General features: G+C 41.3%; 2 long non-coding RNA genes across 2 annotated transcripts; both read left to right on the forward strand.

The window, feature by feature from the left end:
* The first annotated feature begins 1,357 nt into the window (after positions 1-1,357).
* LOC149120471 (uncharacterized) lies at positions 1,358-17,674 on the forward strand. Its single transcript, XR_016225639.1, has 3 exons — positions 1,358-1,467; positions 15,118-15,215; positions 17,413-17,674. It is a non-coding gene; the product is annotated as an uncharacterized LOC149120471 (long non-coding RNA).
* Positions 17,675-22,834: 5,160 nt separating this feature from the next.
* On the forward strand, positions 22,835-25,401 carry LOC103347328 (uncharacterized). The gene is made up of 3 exons (XR_016226137.1): positions 22,835-22,997; positions 24,155-24,206; positions 25,013-25,401. It is a non-coding gene; the product is annotated as an uncharacterized LOC103347328 (long non-coding RNA).

Consider the following 25,401-nt stretch of genomic DNA (forward strand, 5'->3'; position numbering starts at 1 on the left):
TACAATTCAGTTGACTTTAGTGTATTAGTAATAGTTGTACAACTATCACAATCTAAGTGTTAGAGTCGACCGCCCGAAAAACGTCACCAAGAGACACGTCTCTTATGCAAACAGCACGGGGAAGTTTTATTGATTATCCAGCATGCTGGGGCTGTCTGATCATCATGAGCAGAGCAGCCCCGAATAACCAAAGGTTAGGGTTTATAAAGGCAAAAACCGCAAAACCGGGAAGGGGGGAATACATGGTTGCTATGCATGGTTGTTATACACAGTTGCTAAAATCAAAAGAGAGTACATAAAATCAAAAGAGAGTATATGGTTACTGGGGTCAACATAACCTAAAACCTAAGTGAAATTAATATTTATCATAATCTTGACAATACCAGTTACAATATTACAATTAGCAATTAGGACTTGACATTAATGTAAGACACATACAAATCACATCTTTATTATTAGCCCAGGTAACCCAGGTGCAACCTTTCTACTTTTAAGCTTGAGCAATCATGCTAGGGGGTTTTTGTGCTCTGCCAAGGGTGATGTAGTGCACTGCTATTGTCCGACTATTTGAGATCATAGTTTCAGACCAGAGTCTCACGGTGGGGGGGGGGGGTTGCTTTCCCAGAAGTGCTCCAAAATGGAGTCCCTACTGTCAAGGTGCTACTTTACTCTGTCTTATTTTCACAGCTGCACCAGGAAGGTTTAAACCTGTAAGCTTAAGCTTAACTTTTTACATCCGCACATATACAATTTTAACTCTTCATAAGTTTAGACCATTTTCATCAATGGATGTGGGAACTTTTACACTCTACTTTATTCATTAAGTTTTTATGTGGATTTAATTGTGCCTATAGCAGATGATCTGTGATTATCTTTGTTTTTTAAAGATTTATTTTTTATCATTTATTTGAAAGTCAGAGTTACACAGAGGGGAGAAAGAGAGAGAGAGAGAGAGCAGTCTTCTATCAGATGGGTCACTCCCCAGTTGGCAGCAATGGCCAGATCTGGACTGATCCAAAGCCAGGAGCCAGGAGCTTCTTCCAGGTCTCCCACGGGAGTGCAGGGGCCCAAGGCCTCAGGCCATCTTCTTATGTTTTCACAGGCCATAGCAGAGAGCTGGATTGAAAGTAGAGCAGCTGGGACTTGAACTGTCACCTGTATGAGATGGTGGCACTTCAGGCCATGGTGTTAACCTCCTGGGCCACAGCACCTGCTCCGGTGATTATCTTTGACTAGTCCAACTTTTCCATTGGTTGTCAACTTTCACAAATGTAAACTCCTCAAAGATAATACCTAACATTTAATTTGAATGTAATTATATTATATTTTTCTTTCTTTTTAAATTTCTGATTCCAGATGACCTGATAAAGAGAATAAATATAGATATGCATACAGTAGTCAGAATAACTCCAGTGGAAATTACCCTAAAGTTCCAAAGTCTCTAAATTACAACCTAGAGAAGACTTGGTGAGTTATAATATATCTGTTACATCAAGTTTTTTATGTGTGTTATGAAATTTCCAATTTTGTAACTGATAAGAATGTTGAGTTCATATTTGCCAGAACAAGTAAGTTTCTTCTTTTTTTTACTGTGTTAACTAACAAAATATGCCATTTTAACCACTTTTAAGTGTACAATTCAGTGGCATAATTGCAGTTTGGAAATATTTTCTCCCATTCAGTTGGTTGCCTCTTCTCTGTTTTGAATGTTTATTTTGCAGTGCAGAATCTTCTCAGCTCTGTGTAATCCCATTTGTCAATGGGATTTGTTTACCTGTGCCTCAGGGTATTTTCCTAGAAGTCCTTGCCCATGCCAATGTCTTGTAGACTTTCCCCAATGTGCTCTAGTAATTTGATAGTATCAGGTCATGGATTTAGGTCCTTGATTCATGTATTTTAGCTTTTGCTGGTGTTACAGTGCCCATTGTGTAGATGGACTTCTAAAAATTTTTATCTTTTAAAATTGTTCTCCACAAAGAAATCTCTTGTATGAGGAATACAGACTTCATGCATTCCATAAGTGCAGCTTTAGAAATAGAGTGATTCTTCCTACCATACCTGCCCTTCTACACACTCTCCCACCCCTTATCTTCCTCCCTCTCCAATTTCCAGTCACATTCTCCACACTTTACATATTTTGGTTACTAAACCTTTATGAGTTGAATAGTTTACAAATAATTGCTCGCATTTTCTTGGATGCCTCTTCACTTTCCTGAGTGTTTCATTTGCTTCACAGAAGCTTCTCAATTGGCTGGAATCCCATTTGTGAATTTTGGTTTTGATTTCTGTACCTCTGGGGTCTTTTCCAAGAAGTCTTTGTATATGCCAATGTCTTGCAGGGTTTCCCCAATGTTCTCTTATAGTTTGATGGTATCAGGGTGTAGATTTATGTGTTTAATCGATTTTGAGTGGATGTTTGTGTAAGTTATAAGGTAGTTTCTTGCTTCATGCTTCTGAATGTGGAAATGCAGTTTTCCCAGCACCATTTGTTGAAGAAACTGTCTTTCTCTAGGGATTGACCTTAGCTCCTTTTTCAAATACAAGTTTGTTGTAAATGTTTGGATTGGATTGATTTCTATTCTATTCCATTTGTCTATCCATCTGTTTTTGTACCAGTATCCAGCTGTATTGATTAAAACTGCCCTGTAGTATGTCTTGGAATCTGGTATTGTGATGCCTCTGGCATTGTTTTGTTGTATAAGATTGCTTTAGCTATTTGGGATCTCCTGTGTTTCCATATGAATTTCAGCATCACTTTTTCTATATCTGAGAAGAATGTCTTTGGTATTTTTATTTGTACCTTACTTAATCTGTAAAGTGCTTTTGGACATATAGACATTTGGATGATATTGATTCTTCCAATCCATGAACATGGAAGATTTTACCATTTTTTTGTGTCATCTTCTATTTCTTTCTTTAATGTTTTTTATTCTCATCAGAGAGAGTTATTTTTAATTTAATAAATGTGAATTTACAAAGTACAACTTTTGTATTGTTGTGGCTTCCCCCCCAACCTCCCTCCCTCCTGTGGCCCTCCCCTCTCCCACACCCTCTCCCATCCCACCCTTCATCAAGTTTCATTTTCAATTGCCTTCATATACTGAAGATCAACTTAGTATATATGAAGCAAGGATTTCAACAGGCTGCACTTACACAAACGCACAAGGTATAGGGTATTGTTCGATTAGTAGTGTTGTTTTTAAGTTTCATAGTAAAACACATTAAGGACAGAGATCCTACATGGGGAGCATGTACCCAGTGACTCCCATTGTTGATTTAACAACTGGCACTCTTATTTATGACATCAGCAATCACCCGAAACTCTTGCTATGAGCCGTCTAGGCTATGGAAGCCCCTTGAGTTCACTGACTCTGAACTTGTTTAGTCAAGACCGTATCACAGTGGAGGTTCCTTCCTCCCTTCAGAGGAAGTCGCCTCCAGAGAGAGTTTTGACATCCTTGATTAAGTTTATTCTGGCCAGTGCTGCAGCTCACCAGGCTAATACTCCACCTTGCAGCACCGGCATGCCAGGTTCTAGTCCCGGTCGGGGCACTGTATTCAGTCCCGATTGCCCCCCTTCCAGGCCAGCTCTCTGCTGTGGCCAGGGAGTGCAGCGGAGGATGGCCCAAGTACTTGGGCCCTGCACCCCATGGGAGACCAGGATAAGTACCTGGCTCCTGTCATCGGATCAGCACGGTGCGCTGGCCGCAGTGCGCCAGCAGTGGCGGCCACTGGAGGGTGAACCAATGGCAAAAGGAAGACCTTTCTCTCTGTCTCTCTCTCTCTCTCTCTCTCTCACTGTCCACTCTTCCTGTCAAAAAAATAAAAAAGTTTATTCTAAGGTATATGATTTTTTGTACTTATTGTGAATGAGATTGATCTTAGAAGTTCTTTCTCAGCCATGACATTGTCTGTGTATACAAAGGCTCTTGATTTTTGTGGATTGATTTTATATCCTGCTACATTACCAAACTCTGCTATGAGTTCCAGTAGTCTCTTAGTGGAGTCTCTTGGATCCCCTATACATAGAATCATGTCATCTGCAAATAGGGAGAGTTTGACACCCTCCTTCCTAATTTGTATACCTTGATTTCTTTTTCTTCTCTAATGGCTCTGGATAAATCTTCTAAGGCTATATTGAATATCAGTTGTGATATTGGGCATCCTTGCCTGGTTCCAGATCAATAGGAATGCTTCCAACTTTTCCCCATTCACTAGGATGCTGGCTGTGGGTTTGTTATATTGTCTTGGTCATGTTGAAGAATGTTCCTTCTATACCCAATTTATTTGAGTTTTCATCATAAAATCATGTTGTATGTATCAAATGCTTAGAGATTTAATCATGAAAGGGTGTTATATTTTATGAAATGTTTTCCTCTTTATCTATGATATAATCATATTGTTTTTGTTCTTTAGTTTGTTAATGTGATGTATCACATTGATTGATTTGCAAATGTTGAACCATACCTGCATACCAGAGATCAGTGCCACTTAGTCCAGTGAATGATCTTTCTGAATTGTCAGGTTCAATTCACTAGGATTTTGTTGAGGGTTTTTGCATCTATGTTCATTAAGGAAAAGTGTCAGTAATTTTCTTTCTCAATTGCATCTTTTTCAGATTTAGGAATTATGGTGATGCTGGCTTCATGGAAAGAATTTGGGAAGATTCCCTCTTTCAATTGTTTTGAATAGCTCAAGAAGAATTGCAGTTACTTCTTCTTGAAATCTCTGGTAGAATTCAGCATTGAAGCCATTCGGTCCTGAAGCCATTTGGTTTTTCTTTATTGGGAGGGTCTGTATTATTGATTCAATTTCTGTCCTGTTTATGGGTCTGTTTAGGTTTTCTCTGTCTTCATGGCTCAATTTAGGGAAGTTGTATGTGTCCAGGAATCTACCCATTTCTACTAGGATTCCTGGCTTGTTGGCATGCAGCTCTTTGTAGTAATTTCTGATGATGATTTTTATTTCTGTGGTGTCTGTTGTTACATTTCATTTTTCACCTCTAATTTTATTAATGTTGGTCTTCTTTTTTTTTTTGGTTATTTGGGACAATGGTTTTTCAATTTTGTTTATTGTTTTCAAAAAAACCAGTTCTTCGTTTTGCTGATCTTTTTTTTTTTGGTTTTAATTTTGTTGATTTCTTTTCTAATTTTAATTATGTCTTTTCTCCTATTAGTTTTGGGTGTTTTGTTTTTGTTTTTGTTTTTCTAGATTCTTGAGATGCATTGCTACCTCATTTATTTGGTGCCTTTCCAATTTCTTGATGTAGGCACCTAGTGCTATAAACTTTCCTCTTAATACTGCTTTTGCTATATCCCATAAGTTTTGATGTGTTGTATCATCACCTTCATTTATTCCCAGAATTTTTTAATTTCTCTTTTGACTTTGTCTATGTCACACTGTTCATTCAGGAGCATGTGCTTGTGTATGTTCTAGAGATTTCTGAGTGGCTGATTCCCAGTTTTTTTCCATTGTGGTCCAAGAGGATGCATGGTATGATTTTGATTTTTTTTATATTGATGAGACTTGCTTTATGGCCTAACGTGTTAAATCCTAGAGAAAGCTCCATACACTGATAAGAATGTGTATTCTGCAACTATAGGATGAAAAGTGCTGTAGATATCTGTTAGGTCCATTTGGTCTATAGTGTCAATTAAGTCTATTGCTTCCTTGCTGACTTTTGTCTGGTTGATGTGTTCCTTACTGAAAGTGGGGTATTGAAGTTTCCCATTGTTGTTGTATTTGAATCTATGCCTCCCTTTAGGTCCCTTTACATTTCTTTTAAATAGCCAGGTGCACTGTTATTTGTTACATTCATAATAGTAACAGCTTCCTGTTAAATTTATCCCTTAATCATTACATAGTGTCCCTCTTTGTTTCCTCCAACAGTTTTTGTGTTAAAGTCTACTTTCTCTGATCTTAGAATGGTCACACCAGCTCTTTTTAGCTTTATGTTAGCATGGAATCTTTTTCCATCCATTCACTTTTACTCTGCATTCATCTTTGTTGGTGAGATGTGTTTCTTGCAGGCAGCAAATTGAAGGGTTTTGTTTTTTAATCCATTCACCCAGTCTGTGTCTTTAACTGGAGAGTTGAGGCCATTACATTAAAGGTGATTATCTATAAGTAATAACTTTGCCCTGCCATTTTTCCATAAATATTCTTGGTTGTGTGTGTGTGTGTGTGTGTTTACTTTGGATTTCCTTTTCTGCTTTTACTTGGAGATCTTCTTCCTTTACCTTCTTTTTTAGTGATGACCATGTTTCTGTGTTTCTGTGTGCAGATCATCCTAAACATCTTTTGCAAGGCTGGATGGGTCCTGACAAATTCTTTCAAGTTCTGTTTGTTATGGAAAGTCTTTATTTCACCTTCATTCATAAATGAGAGCTTTGCAGGGTACAGTATTCTGGGTTGACAGTTATTTTTTTCTTAAGCCTTAGACTGTATCTCCATTCTCTCCTAGCCTATAGTTTCTGGTGAGAAGTCAACTGTGAGTGCTTCCTGTACTTGGATGTCTGTTTCTTTCTCCAAATTAGGGAAGATTTCTCATATTATTTCACTGAAAAGGCCTTCTAATCCTTTTTTTTTTCTTTCCACATCTCCAGGAACTCCTATAACCTGTATATTGGGTCACTTGATAGTATCCTGTAGATTCCCAACAGTGTTTTTTAGTTATCTAATTTCTTCTTGTTGTTTCTTATCTGGCTGTCTAATTTCATGCAATTTGTCTTCTAAGTTGGATATTCTTTCTTCTGCTTTACAAATTCTGTTGTTAAGGCTTTCCACTGCATTTTTAATTTGTTCTATTGAATTCTTAATTTCAAAAATTTCATTTTGGTTTCTCTTCAAGATCTCAGTTTCGTGGGAGCTGTTTTCTTTCATGTATGGATTTCTTTAGTTCATGCATTTGCTTCTGATTACTTCTAAGTAATCCTACTTTCAATTTTTTTGAATTCCATTTCTGTCATTTCTTCAATCTCTTCATCTTCACCATCTAGTATTGAAGTGTTGTATTCTTCTGGGGGCATCATGTTGTGTTTCTTATTCTTGTCTCTTGAATTGGTGCATTTATTATTTGGCATTTGTGCAGATACTTGTTGGTTTCTTCTTCTTTTATTTTCTTTTTTTGCTGTGGCAGGTTTTATCTTTGGACTATATCTGCATAATTAGAGAGTGTTTGCTTTCAGTGATTACCTAGAGGCATGTGGTGGATGTGGCCAGGGAGCTCTGTACACTGTTCCAGGTGGAAGGGAGTGTTAAGCTGGCACCCAGGTTGGGTGTGGTAAATCTCTCTCTCTATGTTTTTTTTTTAATCAGAGGGAAGGTTTCTTCTGTTCTGTCCATATAGACTCAGCTCACTTCCTCTGAAGCACATCAGTGCCTGGGCATTAGTCCCAGTGGGTATAATATTCATCCACAGTTCTACAAGGCCCACACAAAGGACCTATGCAATCCTCAGTGTAGCAGATTCCCCAGCAATGTCCCTCACCAGGGAACCAGGGACCCCTGAGTATGTGGAGCCCCCCACAGTGATTACCCAAAGTCTCAGCCACACCCTGAGCCTTCCCATGCAATCTCAGTGTTTTCCCAGTCCTGTAGCCTCAGTGTTTTTACAGTCCCAGCACACAAGGCTCCCACAGTAATGAGCACCCTGCCCCCTGTCACTTTTCCCTGCCAGACTCAGGAGTTTCTGCTTGGCTGGTTCCTGTGCATGGACATGAACTGTGCAGCTTTTATGTACGTCCAAAATGGCTCCCACTCTCTATCAGCTTGTTTCAGGATGCCACGGCAGGGTGATCGGGGAAGGAGAAACATGAGCTATTTTTTTCCTCCTCTGTTTGGCAGGTACACTATCGCCTACAGGGCTCCAAGCCCTATTCCCTCCAGGCTTTTCCAGCAGTTTCATCACCCATGGCTTAGGCTGTTTCAGTCTAATCTCACCTTATTCTGCAAAGCTGGTGCAGGGGCTCGCAGCTTCTGGGATCATGAATTGTACATGTCGACACCTTCCTTATAGGTTTACTGTGGCCCTTTAATTTGTGTGGAATTCCCTCTGTCATTTTCTCCCTACCTCTTCTCTGAGACTGCACTCTCTCCCTTTTTTAAACTATCTTATCCTAGACTAGATAATTGAGCTCCTTCCCTACTCTGCTATCTTAATCCAATCTGTGAATGTGATTGATCTTTGAAGCTTTTACTCAGCCATGGCATTGTTTGTATATACAAAGGCTATTGATTTATGTGAGCCTATTTTATATACAGCAAGTTTGCCAAACTCTTTTTTTATGTTCCTTTTTTAAAATAATCTTTATTTGAAAGAGTTACACAGATAGAGAAGGAGAGGCAGAGCAAGAGAGAGGTCTTTCTTCTTGTGGTTCACTCCCAGATAACTTCAACAGCTGGAGCTGTGCCAATCCAAAGCCAGAAGCCAGAGCTTCCTCTGGGTTTTCCCACTTGGGTGCAGAAGACCAAGGACTTGGGCCATCTTCTGCTTACCCAGGACATAGCAGTGAGCTGGATTGGAAGTGGAGCAGCCAGAACTAGAACCGGCACCCATATGGGATGCTGGTGATTCAGGCCAGTGTTTTAATGTGCTGCACCACAGCACTGGACCCTAGATGCCTGTTTTGATTGTGGACTTAGCATGCCATTAATAAATAATGTGTTTGGATATATTCATTGTTATAGTTGCCCTGTTAAAAATTACTTGTAATCATGGCAAGGTAAGAATTCATTACAAAACTAATTTATTTTAGTAAGAATCAGTGTGTTACTCCACAATCATACATTACTTATGTTTTATATAAATAAAATAAATAAAGAAATAATGATTTTGAGCAATTTTACACATCTCTGCACTTATTCCACAATGAATTGTTATCTTTAGGCTGTTGGGTACAGACAAATGGGTGGTTTGCAAGTCTTAGAATGGCCCTGAAAGCATGTATTGATAGGACATTAGTCAATCATATTTCAAAGGGAATAATTTTGTGTAGAGGCCTCCAGCACTAGCATTGCTCATGAAATTAGATACACAGTTGGAAATATAGATTACCAGGAGTTGGTATTTTCTCAAAATCACCTGAGTGACTCTCAGCTATTAGCTTTGAATTGATTTATGTTGTATCCTTTCTTTTGAAATAAGCAAGCAACTCCTACTGAACCAGCTTCAGGCTATTGAATAACAAAAAAATGGCAAGTCTTGCAAACTGATGGACTTAAATTAGGCCTTTGGGTTTTTAAAAAAGATTTATTTGAAAGACTGAGAGTTATAGAGAGAGGAGTTAGAGTGAGAGAGAATGTGAGCAAGAGACAGAGAGAGTCTGAGAGCAAGAAGTCTTCTGTTCTGCTGGTTCATTCCCCAAATGACCACAACTCCAAGAGCCAAGCTGATCTGAAGCCAGGATCCAGGAACCTCTTCTGGGTCTCCTACATGGATGCAGGGGCCCAAGGACATGAGCCATCTTCTACTGCTTTCCCAGGCCATAGCAGAGAGCTGGATGGAAGAAGAGCAGCTGGGACTTGAACCACTGCTATATGGGAAGCTGGCACAGCAGGCTGAATCTTAACCCACTATGCCACAACGCTAGTCCCTCCTTTGGGTTTAGAAAGACTTAATTCCACAACTGGTTTGTGTCAACCCTTAGATGTGTGATATGAAGAAAATTAATTATCCTCTCTGAGCCTGCTTTTTTTAACCTTAAATCAAGGAGTGGCATATCTTAAAATTGTGATCAATGACAGCCAAGAAAAATAAGGACTCTAACAGAGGGCATCTAGTAGAGTCCTCGTCACTCAAGAAAGGTTAATATAGTTTAGTTATTATCTTGTCTGCTTTTGGTGGTTTGAGTGAAATAGGAACAGTAATAATCGGCAAAATTGTTTTGTTTATTTCTTGAGAAGCACACTCACACAGACAGAGCTCCCATCTACTGAGCCGTATCTCAAGTGCATGCAATGGCTGAGGCAGTGCCATGCTTAAGCTTGGAGCCAGGAGCTCAATTCTTGAACCAAAGTGGAAGGCAAGGGCCAAATTATTTGAGGCATTACCACTGCCTTCTAGGATCTGCATTGGCAGGAAACTGGAATCTGGGGCAAAGCTGGGACTTGAGCCCAAATACTCAGATATGGGACATGGCAACCCAACCAATATTTTAACCTCTAGGCCAAATGTCTATCTCTAATTCATAAATCCATAACTATCATGTATCTTTTATTTCTGCTCTTTTTTCTCTTCCTCCTCTGCCCACCTTCTATGGAGATGAGCACACTATTTCTACATTTGTGAAATTATCTTCTTTTCCTTTTATCTGATGTAACATACTAATTTCAAAATGCAATCACTTAATAATATATCATTGTAAAAGGATTATTTATTTATTTGGAAGGCAGAGTTACAGAGAGAGGAAGAGACAGAGAGACATTTTCCCCTCTCTGTTTCATACCCCAAATGGCAACAATAGCTGGGGCTGAGGTAATCTGAAACCAGGAACCTTGAACTCCATCTGGATATCCAAGATAGGTAGCAGGGTCCCAAGTTTTTGGCTCATTTGCAGCACTCCCAGGCATATTAGCAAGAAGCTGAATCAGAAGTGGAGCAGCTGGGACTTGAACAGGTGCTCATGTGGGATGCCAGCCCTGCAGATGGTAGCTTTATCTGCTATGCCATAATGTTGGCTCCAGGAATAGATTGTTCTGAACTCTCATGCCTTAGTGGATTTAGTGGGCTTCCTGGACTCAGTCGATCAGTTACTGTCTGTGAACCTTCAAGGGGTTATGATTATATCAGTTGAGACTACTGGAGTTTGGGCTCACTCAGAAGACTACTGGTAGTTGACAGTCTATCAATGGAAAACTAAGATTATAAATCAGTGTTAACATAAACTCTCATGTGTATCACTGTATGGTGGCTAGTTTTATTATTATTTTTTATTTTCTTCTATTCTTTTTGCAGAATTTGGAATCATGTTTCTAAAAATTTTATTTAAGTTATACAAGTTTCATGTATTTCATATATACAGATTTAGAACACAGTGATACTTCCTACCCTATCCTCCCTCCCACCCATGCTCCAACTATTCTTCCTCTTCCCTATCTCATTCTCACTCTTAATTTTTATAAAGATCTACTTTCAGTTTAGTTAATGATCATCAAGTTAACCCTACACTAAATAAAGGAGTTCAACAAATAGTATGAAGAAAAAACCCACTGCTGCTCAACAGATGAGACAAAGGCTGTAAACAATCATCAGATACCTCAAAATGTCCATTTCACTACAACACATTACAATTCAGGTACTCTATTAGTTACCTTGGATCAGGGAAAACATATGGTATCTGTCTTTTTGAGACTGGCTTATTTCAGTAAGTATAGTGGTTTCCACTCACATTCATTTTGTTGCAAAAGAGAGGATTTCATTTTTTTTACAACTGAGTAGTACTCCATAGTGTATATGCCATAATTCCTTTATCCAGCCAACAGTTGATGGACATCTGAGTTGATTCCATATCTTAGCTACTGTGAATTGTGCTGCAGTGGACATGGGTATACAGATAACACCTTCATATGTTGATTTCTTTTGGTTTGGCTAAATCTCCAGGAGTGGGATGGCTGGGTCAGGTGGTAGGTGTATATTCAGACTTCAGAGGTATCTCCAGACTGTCTTCCACAGTAGCTACACCAGTTTACATTCCCAGCAACAGTGAATTAGGATACCTTTTTCCACACATCCTCACCAGCATCTGTTACTTGTTGAATTCTGTGTGAGTGCCATTCTGACTGGAGTGAGTTGAAACCTTATTGTGGTTTTGATTTACATCTCCCTAATGGCTTGTGATCCTGAGTATTTTTTTCAAATGTCTGTTGGCCATTTTATTATTATTATTATTATTATTATTTAAAAGGCAGAGTGACAGAGAAAGAAGGAGCGACAGAGAAAGAGGGAGTGACAGAGAAAGAGATGTAGAGGGAAAAAGAGATCTAGGAATAAATTTACCTAGGAATAAACATAGGATGTCAAAGACTTGTGCAATGAGAATTATAAAACACTAAAGAAAAAAAAAAGAAGACACATAAAATGAAAAAAAAAAAAACTTCTATGCTCATGGATTGGAAGAATCAGTATCACCAAAATGTCCATACTTCCAAGAGCAATTTACAGATTCAGTTCAATACCAATTAAAATACCAAAATCATTGTTCTCAGATCTAGAAAAAGTGATGCTGAAATTCATTTGGAAACACAGGTGACCTTGATTAGCTAACACAATTGTATACCACAGACACAAAGCCTGAGGCATTACCATACCAGATTTCAAGGCATATTAACAGCAGAAGTCACTGTACGCTTACTTCCCATGCAGGACCTTGGTCCTAAATAAGTCATACTATTAAATTCAACTGTAAAACTTGTTCTCAGTTTTTTATATATATTGTGTTCTTGTGTGCAAATAGTTGAAATATTTACTTAGTATAGAGTTGGTCTTCTGTATATAAAGTTAATTAAAAATGAATCTTAATGGAGAATGGGTCTGGGAATGAGAAGGAGTAGTAAGTGGGGAGGGAAGTGGGGTGGGAGGGTGGATATGGCAGGAAGAATCACTGTATTCCTAAAGACGTACTCATGAAATTTATACACATTAAGTAAATGGTTTCTTAAAAATGAAACCTTCTGAAAAGTATAAAAAACATAGATGTCTGCAAACATTACTGGATAAAAAAGAGATACTTTTACATAAGAATTGTTTAATTTGCTATGAAAAAGGAATGAAATTTTGACATTTGCAACAAAATGGATGGAATGGACTTCATCAGCTAAGTGAATTAACCCAGACTCACAAAGACAAATATCAAATGCTTTTTATTATTTGTGAAAGTTGATATACAGAGAGTAAATACATGTGCAAATGAGGGCTGGAATTTTGGTGCACCAGGTTAAACCATTGCCTATGACACCGGCATCCCATATCACAGCCCCAGTTCAAGTTCCAGCTGCTCCACTTATGATCCAGCTCCCTGTTAATGTGCCTGAGAGAGCAGCCCAAATACTTGGTCCCCTTGCCACTCATCTAGGAGACCTGGATGGAATTCCAGGCTCCTGGCTATAGCCTGGCCCAGCCCTTGCTGTTGTGGCCATTTGGGGAGTGAACCAGTAAATGGAAGATGTTTGTCTCTATGTCTTTCTTTCTCTGCTCTGTCAGTCTGCGTTTCAAATAAATAATTAAAAAAAAAATTGAGAGCCGGCGCCGTGGCTCAATAGGCTAATCCTCCACCTTGCGGCGCCGGCACACCGGGTTCTAGTCCCGGTTGGGGCGCCGGATTCTGTCCCGGTTGCCCCTCTTCCAGGCCAGCTCTCTGCTATGGCCAGGGAGTGCAGTGGAGGATGGCCCAGGTGCTTGGGCCCTGCACCCCATGGGAGACCAGGAAAAGCACCTGGCTCCTGGCTCCTGCCAGGATCAGCGCAGTGCGCCGGCTGCAGCGGCGGCCATTGGAGGGTGAACCAACGGCAAAAGGAAGACCTTTCTCTCTCTGTCTCTCTCTCTCACTGTCCACTCTGCCTGTCAAAAAAAAAAAAATTGAAAGTGGCCAGCCTTGTGACAGCAAGTAAAGCCACTGCCTGCAATGTCCATCCCATATGGTTGCCAGTTTCAGTCCTGGCTGTTCCACTTTTTTTCTAAAGATCTATTTATTTATTTGAAAGTATGAGTTACATAGAGAGATAATGAGAGGGAGAGAGAAAAAGAGAGAGAGAGAAGTTTTCCATCTGCTGGCTCACTCCCTCATTGGCCATAATGGCTGTAGCTTGGCTCATGCAAAGCCAGGAACCAGGAGCTTCTTACAGCTCTTCAACAGTATTTTTGTTTTCTGATTTCTTCTTCTTGCTTTTGGTCTGACTATAAAATTTTCAGGGATTTGTCTTCTAGCTTAGATATTCTTTCTTCTGCCTCACCTACTCTGTTGTTAAGACTTTTCACTAAAATTTTTATGTGAGCTATTGAATTCTTCATTTCTTGTATTTCATTTTGATTTCTCTTTAAAACCTCAATTTCAAATGAAAAATTTTCAATCATATATATTTTTCTTTAGTTAATGAATTTGCTTCTGATTGCTTCTATGTAATCCAATGATTAATTTTTTGAATTTTGTTTCTGGCATTTCCTTAATCTCTTCATCATCATTTTCTTTTATTATTTTTTATTTTTATTTAATTTTTTTTTGACAGGCAGAGTGGACAGTGAGAGAGAGAGACAGAGAGAAAGGTCTTCCTTTGCCGCTGGTTCACCCTCCAATGGCCGCCGCGACCAGCGCACTGCGGCTGGCGCACCACACTGATCCGATGGCAGGAGCCAGGTGCTTCTCCTGGTCTCCCATGGGGTGCAGGGCCCAAGCACTTGGGCCATCCTCCACTGCACTCCCTGGCCACAGCAGAGAGCTGGCCTGGAAGAGGGGCAATGGGGACAGAATGCGGCACCCCGACTGGGACTAGAACCTGGTTTGCTGGCGCCACAAGGCGGAGGATTAGCCTAGTGAGCTGTGACGCCGGCCTTCATCATCATTTTCTAATATTGACATATTGTGATGTTCCTTTGGGGGTCTCATAGTGTCATCCTTAGTTTTGATTTTTTGATTTTTGCCTTTGTTCATGGTATTTGTAGACTTCTTTTCTCTCTGGTTATATCTGTGGTTTGTAGGCTTCAGCCCCACTTGCCACTCAATTGTACTGGCTTGTAAAAGGCTCCCTTATGCAGCTTTCCCCCTCTGCTCTCATTACCAGACAACCAGAGGTGTGCAACTGACACTAAAGCTTGTGCATCTGCTCCTTGCCTGTGTCCAACACTGGGTGTAGGCTCTCCCCTTGCTGGCCACAGGTCTCCGCTGTAGCAGTGATGGCAGAGGGAATAGAGATGCACATTCCCCCCCCCCCTTTTTTTTCCTACCCATGTGAGATCTGCATGGAATTCGAGTAGCAGTTCATTAAGCTTTCCCTCCCAATGTTCTACCATTCTGAGGTCCCTTATGAGACTTCTCTGGGTCCCTGGGGGCTTGTGATGTGTGTAACATATGCCTGGTGAACTACAACTGAGAGATGAACTTGGTCTTTATTCTTTGTCTCCTGCAGCATCTGGGCTGAGGTACATCTTGTGATTCAAGAGCCAAGGGAGCACACCGAAGAAAGAAAGCCTGTTTTGGGACAAGAATTAGACTAAGAAATAACAGGTAACACTATATAAAACGTCACCAAAAGAGGGTGAGAATAATATAACCTGAATCAGAAACTTAAAGAAACTGACTTTTGTTTGATCTACTCCAGCTCCTCAAGGGGCAACCTGAGCTGAGCAGTAAGGATTGGGAGAGGAACTTACTCCACAGTGACTTGTGTACCTGGCCAGGGAGCTTCCCTGTTGGACCCAGATTAGGTTTATAGGGAGTGGATGTACCACTTCCTGTAGAATAAGAATATGACCATGAGGCTCTGGTCTAATAGAAGTAGTAGGACCTGAACACACTTCAACAAGTTGGAGAAGAAGCTTTGCCTGCAGGGCCAATTCAAGGTAATGGATTTGTTTGTGGGTGCAATAGGAAGAGACAGAGTGGAGTTCATAATAGCCTAGAGATACCGGAGGAAATGATCTATTGCTCTGGGACAAGCTGATGAGCTGGCTAAGAGAAAAACCTTAGAAAAAAACAGTGAGAGTACCATTTGCCTCTGTAGACACTGACCATTTAGCCCACTTTCTACAGTCATCCTTTACAGATGATCCTCTTTTTGACTTGGGCCAGCAATGACTTCTGTAAGGGTGATAATGTGTCAGCATAGCAGTGATACACCAGAAATGAAAATGTGTTTATTCAAGAAAAGGTCACAAATAATGACTGAGCTTCTACTTCTCAAATTTTAGTTTCTGATCCAACCAAAGAAGTGCCTATTCTAAACTGTTACTGCTATAATTATGTGCATAAAACATTTATTAATTTATTTGAAAGTCAGAGTTACAAAACAAGAGGGAGAGACAGAGAGATTTTTTTCAACTGCTGGCTCATTCTCCAGATGACTGCAACAGGCAAGGCTGGGCGAGGCAAAAGCCAGAAGCCAGGAGCTTCATTCAGGCCTTTCAAATGAGTTACAGGCATCCACATACTTGGGTCATCCTTTCCTGCTTTCCTGGGCCATTAGAAATGTGTTGGATTGACAGTAGGGTAGCCAGTATATGAAACAATGTTCATATGGATGCAAACATCACGAGTGGCAGTCTGGACCTGCTATACCAAAAGAGTAGCCACAGCATTAAGTGAATATAGCACTGTAATCCATAGATGCTAATAGATTTCACAGGTAGCATTACACCCTCTGAACATCCAACAGGATGCAGGTGGAAACAGGCAGGAGACCTCATGTATAGAATTCTGTGTAAGTACATATACATGCTACAACCTGGATAACCCTTGAAAATGTTACACAAAGTGAAAGAAGCCAGGTGCAAAGTGTCAAATGTATTATTCTATGCATCAGAAATATTCCAAATGGGATCTCCAGAGAGAATGTGGGGGAGTGGATGCCAGGCATTGTAAGATAGAAATGGAGAGGCCAGTGCCACGGCTCACTAGGCTAATCCTCCACCTTGCAGCGCTGGCACTCCAGGTTCTAGTCCCAGTCGGGGTGCCGGATTCTGTCCCAGTTGCCCCTCTTCCAGGCCAGCACTCTGCTGTGGCCAGGGAGTGCAGTGGAGGATGGCCCAAGTGCTTGGGCCCTGCACCCCGTGGGAGACCAGGATAAGCACCCAGCTCCTGCCATCAGATCGGCATGGTGTGCCGGCCGCGGCAGCCATTGGAGGGTGAACCAATAGCAAAGGAAGACCTTTCTCTCTGTCTCTCTCTCTCACTGTCCACTCTGCCTGTCAAAAAAAAAGAGATAGAAATGGAGAGTTTATCAAAATATTCTAGAATTGGGGATGATTGAAAACTCTGCAATATAACAAATGTATGCCTAACAGTGGTAGATTTTATGGTAGCTGAATTTTACTTCAATAATAATAGCAATAATGTGTTTTTTCACATTATCATGCCTCAGTTTCTTATTTCTATAATAGCAACATATTTCTACTGATTGTAAAGGCAGAGAAAGGAAGAGGGGGAACCAGTGAGAGGGAGATTTCCCATCCTCTGTGTTACTATACTAATGCCTGCAACAGCTTGGCCTGGGCCAGCCTTAAGAACGAAGAATAGACCTTAATTCAGGACCCCCACATTGATGGCAGTATTTTCCAATCTTTCTCCCAGGAATTGGAAAGAGGAAACTGAACTGCGATGTTTGCCCAGCCAGTGATATAGAGTATGTCTTTACAAGCAGTATCTTAATCCTAGTGCCAAATATCACCCTCACTCCTCTCTTGTTCCCTGCATCTTTATCCAACAGTGCATCTCCAATTAATAGTGAGTGGCCAGAATGTGGTGCTGACGATCCATTGTGACAAACCTCAGATGAAAATTTTGAATTTGTCAATGGCTTTTAGCAGAAATGAGGCAGAGGTAAGTGATGTACCCATGTGGAAAGACTTCTGTCAACTTAATTGGAAATGTTTTAAGGAATTTGCAGGTAGAGGGATCTGTAGCTGAGATCTGGCTCCAGTTCTCACATCAGGGGGACCTGGGCAATACTCACTCCACCTTGTTTTGTACATCAGCAGCAAGTGGAAATGCAATGCTTTCCTCACAAGTTGAATGCATTTGAAATAATAATCATCCCACCACATGTGAATTCAGTGACATCAGAGGGTTCCAACCTGATAACTCCTTTGCTCTAATAAGTATGAGGAAGTATTACTTGTATACTTATTTAGTCTCTATAGAAATCAGAACAATTCTCGGTTCAGGGAAGAAAGCCTAAGCCACTGATTCCATCTTTCTAAGAGTAAAATATTCTCTATATGCATATATTGTGGGTCTAAAAACCAAAAGTCTTCAGAGGGAATGCTAAGTATTAAAGAGTGGATTCCAGGAAAGCCATTCAAATGAAGACTCAAGTCTTGTACTTCTCTTGATATCCTAAAGGATAGTCTATGTCGCCGGAGTAGTTTCATGTCATACGGAAGAATGCTGCAGACGCCTGTGCACTTTGCTCCTGATGATCCAGGAGTGCAGTCCTCTGTACAGGCAAATGATGCTGCAATGAATACTTCTCTGGTTCACTGATAGCTCTGCATGAACCAGTGAAACACAAACATTCAAACCTGGCTAAAAAAGAGCCTAGGGTGATTACTGAGGCCATAAACAAGAGTGTCAATTTGTTAAGTCAACAACAGGAGTCACTGTGTACTTACTCCTCATGTAGGATCTCTGTCCTTAGTGTGCTGTACATTGTGATTTAATGCTATAACTAGTTCTCAAACAGTATTTTTCACTTTATGTTTCTGTGTGGGAGAAAACTGTTGAAATCTTTACTTAATGTATGCTAAACTGATCTTCTGTATATAAAGAGAATCGAAAATGAATCTTGATGTGAATGGAAGGGGAGAGGGAGTGGGAAAGGGGAGGGTTGTGGGTGGGAGGGACATTATGGGGGGAAGCCAATGTAATCCATAAGCTGTACTTTGGAAATTTATATTCATTAAATAAAAGTTAAAAAAAAATAAACCTGGCTAAAAAGGTACTGCCTGTCCCTCTCCTGTAGGTGTGTTTGCTTCTGCTTACACTGCTGTCTCAAGGATTGTAGTGAGAATGAAATGCCATCACGTGTAGAGTACTTAGCCAGAGGCCTGGCATATGCTACTCAAGTAGTTGTTACTGTTATAATGATCTTTTACTAGCACTGCCCAAGCTCATCCTTGTGTGAGATTGAGATATGTGACTTTGTGTTCCCCATGATTGTCATTTTGACAAGGAAGGTTTTGATATATATTACTCTCTGCCACTGAATGTCAAGTCCACTGACACAAGAAAATAAATTTTAAAAGAAACCTTTCATTCATCTCACAAAATGATACCATTATACAGTGTCTTTGGGAGACAGTGTAGGGTGGGTAGAGAGGCTTTAGAAAGTATTCAATCCATTCCACTTCTTCCTCTACTTGAAGAGGAATATTCAGCATCCCAATGTCAGTCCACTTGCCTCCCCAAGTTAGATAAGTCCAGCAGCTGAACTGAAGAAACCTGGACTCCAGGAGAGTCCCCTAAGTCTGAGGTTCATGAAAGCTGGTTGGGAATGGAAGCCAAGAGAGTGAGAAGGTGAGTGTTCCCACCACAGTATCAGCTTGTACTGCACATGCACACGGTGGATCACCAGGCAACACAAAAGCATGCTCAGTGTTAACAGTGATTTTTAGTGGAATTCAGCCATCATTCAATAAGGTTCAACCATATAAGAAAAAAAATCTATCAGTTAACATTGCATAAGAACTACCACTGGGCCCTGTTCAACTCTATATGTGTTGGAACCAAAGGAAAACATCTAAAAAGTAGCATCAGCTTCATATCTATTCTAGACATAGATGGTGACTATGTGTATGCAGGAGAATACAGATAAACTATTGGAGTGCCTTGGTATCTTTAAAATGATCTCTTTTGGGTTTAGAACAAAACATGCAAGTGACAAGTAGGAAATGCTGTATTTAATGACATTGAAAACAAAACAATGCCCCCAAAGTCTGAGGAAGGACTTAGGATGTAGGGAGGTCTAACTGATTTTAGTAGTGTGAAATGGCAACATGCTGCCGTGTGAGGGAAAAGAAGCCATTACAACATTGAGTAGAGCCAAAAATATTTTGAGACAGAACAGGACACAAATTATTATTTTTTTCATTCTGTACTTGCTTTACTCTGCTTTCTGACCCTACACTATTTAATGGCTATAGAAAGGCTTGCAGAAACCCAGAGAAGAGCATCTTGGTAGTTTATCATGTGACATGTCTCCCTGGAGGAAAAGCCTGGAGACCCATTTTAACAGAAAGGCAGGGTGAGTGACTTCCTGAGAGTGCTTTGAGAAAATAACACTTGTTTGGAAATGAATTCTTCCTTAGTGTTTTCCACCACAGGGAGGGAGGGAGAGTGGGAAATGTGCTTAGATTTTCCTAGTGGAAAATGCAGGTGTTTAAAATCAGCACTGGGCGCGCTGCTCCTGAGAATGAGGAATGAGTTGGTGGTGCCTTTAAGAAGGGACCAGGTATCCTTGGCAACAGGAAGTCAACAACTCCTAACATTCCAGTACCGGCCATCTTCTCATTCTGCTATTGCTACTTCCAACAGTTACTTGGCAAGCTGGCAAGCAGGGAGTTCATTTTCTCACTTGTGACAGTGACTGAGTAATAAGAAGTCGCTTAAAAGCTGAGTGTTGATCACTTAATAGTGACAGGATTTTGATTGAAGACTTTGAAGTTCTGTGGGGTGTTTCCCAACAGTAAGTTCAGAAATATGGCTGTTGTCATCCCCCAGCCCTCATTAGAGCTATTGAATGTCATTTGTTGTAACTCATTCTGTTCTTGGGTATCTTCCACCTAGTCTCTGGAGCCCCCTGGTCTGCCAGAACCATCAGAATGGCAGTACCACTGAGCCCTTCGTCCGATCCAGCCAATAAAAATAATATGGTTGTGTGTAACCAGGCATCGCGTTGCCGACTAGCAGAGAACCAGCGGGAAATACAAGATCTGAAAGAGATAGTTCGTCATTTCAGCTTCATCCTCCACCAAGAGGAAAACAGTGAGTTCCATAGGTCCTCTCACTAAAGTGGTAAATGATGATTTGGTCCCTCTGAGAAAATAAAGGCTTTCTAGGTTTGGTTCTTCCCTTTATCCTAAGAAAATCCATTGTTACAATACTCTGAGAACTGTATAAGCTATTTTCATGTCAATTTGGAATAACCAAGGCACTAGTTCAACAACTTTTCCATGTTTCCTTTAAGTGTGGGGTGAGATGTCAGTTAACTGGCAACCTCTTTGTCCTGTACCAGCTGGTGTGGGTTTCATGTATGGGGCTAATGAACTTCTACTCAATTCAAGCTTCTTTTGAGTTCCAGTTGGCAAATCCTTGTGCTGGTCACACAGAGAAATGTGAAGAGTCCACAAGATCTCTGTTATAGGTGCTAATGGAGTCTGTGCTGACATTGTGGTACTTGTAAATGACATTGTCTAGACCAGGGACTGCCCTGGTCAGGGGGAAACCCACTCATGGAACAAAAGCTCTTCTCGAAGAGGAAGAAGGCTCCTGAGTCTTTGCGGTAGCACAGAGCAGAATGTAGAGCAGGGACTCGGAGACCCTCCCTGGGCTTTTCTCCAACTTGCCAATCTCTGCATGCCTTAGACCCCTCCTCGGTTCCCACAAGTGCTGTCATAATTCCTACCTCTGTAAATTGTTGCCATGAAATATGGGATATATTTTTTGTACAATATGTAAGGCAATTCCTGGCCTGGAGTAGATTTATTCATTCCTTTTCATTTTTTTTCTAATTTAACAGGAGCTGTATTAGTAGGTGTGTATATTTCTTTCAGGGCCTTTGGGTGTTTAGCACTGTTTTTACACAATTCTACTTAGCTGTGATTTTGTCTTTGGAAACTCCCCAAACATGAAAGTTGAACTTCTCAGCACAGAAGAACCACTATCCCCAGTGCTAGTGTACTTTACCAACCATACTGGAGGTCACTGCTTCATGCTACAAGTTAGTGCTTGACTTAAAAATCTGCAAGGTGTGCTAACTACTCTGCCATGATTCAGTCACAGCTTAGTGGAAGGGAATTCTGATTCTGTCAAATACCAGTTGAACTGCCTTGTCAGGTCACCATTCACCTTGAAACACTGTTCACTCTAAATGGGGGATTATCAGATATCCTGTTGTTGGGAGGTGGAGAGACAAAGATGAAGAAATGCTTACCTGGAGCATGGTACTAGAGTGGCTCCTCCCTAGAGACAGTGACCTCGGCTGCGTGTCCAGCTGTCCACTGAGGCACGTGTGTCTGTTTCAGATTATGGTGAGGGCCAAGAGGTGATTCAATCCAGGCTAAGGGAGAAGCCAGCACTTGGAACTCCACAGCTTGAGAAGCTGGCACCTGCCGAGTTCAAGTAAGTGGGGCTTCGGGCATTACAAGCAGGAGGAAGATATATGTGGTATCAGTGAAGTGGGCCAGCTCAGCTGGGGAAACAGACTTGCATCAGGAGAAGGGCAGGAATTTACATGTTGGGGACCTATCTCATAAATATTTATAAAACATGTGCACAACAATGAAAATACTACATGATGGGCTGTGGTGCTTATCAAAGCTTCCTTTCCTCTTTCAAAAAACAAGGAATTTCTTGAGTTCAAATTCTCATAACTAACCAGAGGATAGTGAGCAACGCATGGCGTGGTATGCACATGATGTGTTGTCATCACCGTGTCATTCTCTCTAGATCACCATCACCTCCTGATTGAGGATATTGTCTAAGATTGACCCTGCCAGCCTTTCATTTCTTTCTGAAGAACACCAGTAACAAGGGACATGCATCTGAGTGCGCCTTGGTGTTCAGTCACTGCAGTGGGCTATGTGTTTTACTTGGAAATGCCTGTGGTTGAAGTTAGCAGCTAAAGGAGCTGTTGTGTGTGGGGGATGAAGGAAGAGTCCTGGCAATGTGGACTGAACACAGGGTCACCCTCTAACACAGGGGAAGCTCTCGTTTTGTCTTCTTCACCACAAGCATTTACCCGAACCTGTCAGTGCTGCTGTTTGCAGGGCTCTGTGAGAGAATTCTCCATGAAATCTGTTGAAATACAGAGATGGTATCATGCACATATTTCTATCCTTACATTTTCTCTCCTGTCCTACCTTAGGAAATGCCATGTAAATAAGGCACGCACCCGCAAGCGGTGCCGGCTACGTAAGAAGTCAAGAAAACAGACACAGATTAGTCATCTCAGCCTACATCCCAGAGCCCTCCTCACCCAGCATGACCCTGACAGCCACCACAAACGGGGCTTGCTGGAGCCACTGGTTGTTCACGTCAGGCTGGAAAAGCATCTTGTCTACAAATGTAGCCTGGGTAAGGGGACCTCAGGCTCTGATTTCAGAAAGTCTCAAATTTACAGGAGACTCCACTTCCCTGCAGGAGACATTTTCCTGCTACCTTGTTTTCATTGAGATATCTGTGGCCATGACATGATCAGGAATTCTGGATGAGAACTAGAGTGAGAAACGCACAGGCTTGAAGTTCCTAGCATTGCAGAAGTCTCCATTTTCCCCAGTGCAGGTGGCCTTTGATCAAGATGCTGTATCCATCCAGTTTGAAAGGACAGGAAGGGGGTTGGGGCAGGTGGCGGCTTGTAAGAGGGAGATTGAGCCCTGTGCTGAGAGTGAAAGGGCCCACCTGTGTCCTCAGCACTGTTTTCACTGATTGTAGAAAGATCGTTGATTTCTGTATTTCTGTTTCCTCTTCTATGGAGTGGGCCCATGAAATGTTTGCCTGGCAGTTGTGGCATTGCCATTAGGAACAATTACACATGTATTTTAAATAAGACACAGCCTTTGCCATGTGGCATCGTTACATATACTTGAGGCAGTAGAACCTGTCTCTTGATGATCTATGCTTGCACACTGCCAGAGGCATCTTGTCTACATCTCTGTTGCAGACATAACCCACATTTCTCCAAACATAGCCCATCCTCTGTATCTTTTAAGTTCTCTTCTTCCAGCTCATTATCCATCTAAACCTAGGACATAAAATTGAAGCCACTCCCATACTTCCAAGATTTCCAGAGGCAACAATGACCACTGTAGCTTGTAGTGGTCATGAATGACAACTGTTTCTGTGAAGCATCGAAGACTAATCTTGAGAAGAAATTGAATATATCTCATCCTCAGTCTCACCTCAGTGTATAGATTCCTCTAAGTCATCTACATCCTGGCATTCTAACAGGAGAAAAGTGAATAACTTTTAATTCTTTTAGAATGCAGATAGGGTAGTTTCCCAGAATTAGCGGGGAAAAGATGAGGTTCATTGTTTTCAAGACAAAGAGGTCTGGATATTGATTTTCATGCCAAGAAGGTTTTGCTCAAAGGGTCAGCACATGAAATATTTCTCTCACAGTATGCCATTGTCAAATAGAGTTTATGGGTATTACTGTGTCATTGTTGGGAACTGGATTGCACATGTACTAGGACCTCCCTAATTTGACCGTCCCTGTTGGAATTTATTTGCAGCAAAAGAAATGACGCAAATGAAGGGTGGTTGCTGGGACTTAATCTGCCCCAGGTAAGACTAAGGAATCATGGATATTTCATTGATATTGACATCTGGGGACTAATATTTTAGGGAGAAACTGAATATGCTGAATGGAAGGATTTCACACACCCTAGGTGATCACACTGTTTCTCTATGAAGAGTATTATTGTAATCATTTTCGCACCCATAGAGATTGCCATTTCTTCCTCAAACACCCATGTGGTCTCCATTAGGTTGCTTCAGATCAACTGGACTTTACAGGGGTCTCCTGCAGTTATTACTTCTGTTGTGCATAGATTAAAAGACAGGGTTCCTTATCTTCTTCTTCTTTTTTTTCTCATCTCTGTGTTTATGGAGATGGCTGATAGAAAGAAGTACAGGGGAAAATACCATACCAAAATGTTAGAAAGACAGCAGGGTGGCCACAGAACTAGAAGCCCACTGTGCTGTAGCAGGTATATTACCACACCTGAGATTAGTAATATTCAACTGATTTTGTCGAATGTGACAAACACTATTTGTTCTGCTTGTATCTGAGTGTCATGAGGATTCCATTACTGAGCATCACAGCTCTTTGTTCTTCAGCTGGAATCCTGGCCATCTTCCAACACCATCTCTCCATCCTTTTTCTGGTGCCTCCACCTGTAGCTCGTGCTGTGCCTCCACGTCCTGCAGTTCCTCACTTTGCTCAGCAAGGGGAGGATCCTGCTCAGACAGCTGTTAGCTGAAAGGCCCATTTTCATTGGTGGCAGAATCAACCTGCCTGTGATGCAGGCCTGATAGGGCCCTCTGGTACCTTAACTACCATGATAACTTCTCCACCCTTCCTAATCCAGCAGGATCAGTGGGTGCTTTCCACCTCAAGTAGAGCCTGAGTTGGTACCAGGGCTGATCATGGGTGAATATTGTTGGTGCATCGTCATGAAAGCCAAGCTGGTTATGCAGCAGCATTATCCTGGTGGTGGCTGGACGATAGTGCTGGAAGAGTGCTCGTGGTGCACAAGGTTTGGAGGTGAGTACACCAACCGGGGGGATGGTGCTTCCAGTGCCACTTAGGGTAAGGAGTAAACCCCAGCATACTTGCCCTGCTCTCACAAAGACCCTGGCGTGGTTGGGAAATGGATGGGCTGCTCTAGTTGGACTAGAAAGGAAAGCCTAAGAACCCCCAGAGGGAGTTTGAAACAAAGATGTCATGTGGGTCTACACCTGTGTGTTCACCCAGTAG

The sequence above is a fragment of the Oryctolagus cuniculus genome, chromosome 19, assembly GCF_051225735.1.
Source record: "Oryctolagus cuniculus isolate XC-2025 breed Fujian yellow rabbit chromosome 19, ASM5122573v1, whole genome shotgun sequence".
Taxonomy (NCBI): Eukaryota; Metazoa; Chordata; class Mammalia; order Lagomorpha; family Leporidae; genus Oryctolagus; species Oryctolagus cuniculus.